Source organism: Octodon degus, unplaced genomic scaffold, assembly GCF_000260255.1.
Source record: "Octodon degus isolate 3935 unplaced genomic scaffold, OctDeg1.0 scaffold00141, whole genome shotgun sequence".
NCBI classification, from domain to species: domain Eukaryota; kingdom Metazoa; phylum Chordata; class Mammalia; order Rodentia; family Octodontidae; genus Octodon; species Octodon degus.
In genome coordinates, this window is record NW_004524717.1 from 2141120 (window position 1) to 2144343 (window position 3224).

At 45.6% G+C, this 3224-nt stretch overlaps 1 protein-coding gene across 1 annotated transcript in view; it reads left to right on the forward strand.

The window, feature by feature from the left end:
* The window catches only part of Sephs1 (selenophosphate synthetase 1), a 39668-nt gene that overhangs the window by 35336 nt on the left and 1108 nt on the right, over nt 1-3224 (forward strand). The gene's annotated exons all lie outside the window — the stretch shown is intronic.

Below are 3224 nucleotides of genomic sequence, written 5' to 3' on the forward strand. Positions count from 1 at the left end.
GCTTGTGGAGAAAAGTCATTTTTAAAATTCATTATGAAGTTAATGCAGTGATGCGTGCTTGTAATCCCAGTACACTCTGGAGGCTGAGACAGGAGGGTCATGAGTTCAAACAGTCTGGGCAACTTAGCGACTTAACAAGACTGTCCCAAAAATTGAAGGCAGAAAATAAGAAAAGAAGAAAGGAAGAGAAAAGGAAAGGGAAAGGGAAAGGGAAAGGGAAAGGAAGGGAAGGAAGGAAGGAAGGAAGGAAGGAAGGAAGGAAGGAAGGAAAGAAAGAAGACAGATGAAGGAAGAGCTGAGGATGCAGCTAAGTGTGAAGATTCTGAAGTACTCCCCAAGTCAAGATGCTTTTTGCTATTCCCACTTATTTGGAATATATGAATTTATGTGTATATATCTTATGAAATTGGTGTGCTGAATGTACATTTCCTATATTTTTTTACCTTACATTAAAAAATAATTCCTCAAAGCATGATTTCCTAAGCTGTAGTTACCGGTAATTTAAATCTTTTGTGTTTTTGACTATTTGACAGTAATCATATGCTGTCCCTACTAATTTATCTCACCTAAAAACATAGTGCTAAAGCCATAATTTCACTACCCCAAGATCCCTGATAATGTTCCTTTTATTCTGTGTACACTATTGAAATTCTAGAACTGGGACTGTAACTTTTTAAACTCAGTGCTACATCGTGAATATTTTTCTGTTTTTTTAAAAAATTACTTATTTATTCATTTGTGTGTGTGTGTTTGTGTGTGTGTGTGTGGCCAGCTAAGCCCACCAGGGGGCGGGGCTGGCTGGCATGTGGTGCTGGGGGAATTGAACCACCGTCACTGTGTTTTGCTAAGCTTGTTCTAAGTAGGTGCTTTAGACCACTGAGCCATCTCACCAGCCCAAGTTAATTTTTTTTTTTTAAATTTTTGGCAGAACCGGGGATTGAACTCAGGCCCACGCACTTGCCAGGGAAGTGCTTTTTCCACTGAGCCATCTCCCCGGCCCCCTTTTCTGTTATCAAATGTCAAGATGTGATTTTACGGCAGGCATGATGGCGCTCACCTGTAATCCCAGCACTCAGGAGACTGAGACAGGAAGGTTGCCATGAGTTTTAGGCCAACCTGAGCTACATGGAGAGTTCAAAGCCAGCCTGAACCACATAACAAGATCCTGTCTATAAAAACAAACAAAAAATACAGCCCTCATGGAAATATGGAAAAAAATTAAAACTATCAATAAGAACAACAATAAATAAAGTGATTTTCTAGCAACAGTGCTGGGTATGGAACCAAGGGCCTCATGGGAAATAGGCAAGGGCTCTGCCACGGTCAGCAGCCCACGAGCTGGCATTTGATGGCTTCATAGTGGCCTGCCTTGTGGGTCCACCCCAGTGTATCGTACCAGCGTTCTATAATGCTGTGCTCTTTCCTGTGCACCTCTCCCCTCCTGGCCCTCGTCTTTCTTTCCTTTTTTGCTACTGGGATTGAATTCAAGGCCTCTTCACAGAGCTACATCCCCATCATTTTCAATTTTTATTTTGAGATATTTAGTTGCCCAGGCTGGCTTTGAACTTGCAGTCCTCCTGCCTCTGCCTCTCAATAGCTGGGGTATCTGGCATACACTGCCACACCAGGCCTACACCCTGAAATTTTAATGGGTGAACAAAGTAAAAGTTTACTCTCAACAACTTTTTCAAGCAGTGACTCAGAGATCTTCCTGTCCATCTGTGATACAGCCACCTTGAACCTGCATCCTCTGAGGGAGCAGGGGAAAGAAGCCCCAGGATGGGCAGGCTGCTTGCCAGACTCAAAGGCAGAGCAGAAGCCCTGCCTCTGAAAACCAAGAGTCGAGTTAAAGGGTAAAAGACAAAATGACACCATGGAGACCCAGTGAGTCAGAGTAACACTGGCACCTAGTGGACCGGCAGCCTCAGGAGGTCTGCAGGACAGACTTCTCTGCTGTTCTGAGCATACATCGTATTGGGATGGGCTGTTTCTCTAACACAGCAGTCTCAGTAGTCAGATTATCCTCACATTAGAGACAAGCAGATTCTACCGCAGTCTGCCTGGGGGCAACTGGGCAGCTAGTGCCAGCGAACTCTTCCTCCCTGCTGGCTCCCTGCTGGCTGCATAAGAAACTCTTCACAGATTTAAAAAGTAGTGTGCTTGTACCTGCAGCTTTGCTTCCTGGCTGCACACTTCTTTCCCTTGGGGACCCCCCACCCCACCCCCATGGCTACAGGACCTTATGAGGGAAAGAGTGGCCCTCACCATACGCCCCTGTCTGGGCAGTGACACAAAGAGCTTGTCTCAGATTTTCTTCAGTGCATCATTGGTCCTTTGGAAAACCCTTGTCCCTTGTGAGTTGGATTGGACAGGACAGGGTAGCGGTGTGGCCTGCAGCCAGGAAGCCTGTGGTGATTGGCTGCAGCAGCAGAGGAGCAGGAACACAGGCCTCCAGCCTTGCCAGTTGGGTAGTAGTAGCTTGAGGTGACACCCAGAGACCGAGGCTGTGGGAAAGATGAGATTTTATTTACCTACATACATACAGGCTGACATCAGAGTGATAGCAAATATCTGAAGGGGAATCCTAGTATGTATAGGATTTATGGATTGGGACTGGAATTTCAGAGTCCAGATGAAGTGAAGTCAAAACTACATGGAAAGTCGGTACAGGTGCGTAGATAGAACTGGCACCAGTAAGACGTCAGGTCCGGTCCTAAATTTCTTTCTGGAGCTTGCTTCTTGCTTACCAGGGCCACCTATTGTTTCCCATGGTTTACAAGGTGAGACGGGGTTTCTCAGGTCAGGCCTGACAACCACCTACCCATATATTGCACAACCCTTAATGTCTGGGCAGTGGCTTCCTAGAGAACCAGGGGTGGGCTGTTTTGCATTTGGAATAAGAATTTTTTTTTTGTTCCTCGAATGCCTTCAGGGCACTTTTGGCCAGCGGGAGAGTTGTGAGGTTCGAACTCCAGTAACCTGAGGCTGACAGCTGTGTGGAAGCAGCCACTTAAAGGCCTGAGCTAGGGCCAGGCCTCTGGCTGTTTTGCATTTGAATCATTTTCTTTTCTTTATAAAATTTATTAAGTATAATCAATGAATAAATGCAGATTTTCCATGTGTGTGGTTGTCTGAAATGGCTGATGAGATGTTAAAAAAATCTAGATTGGGGCTGGGGAGATAGCTCAGTTGAATAAGCTCTTGCCTGGCAAGTGCAAGGGCCT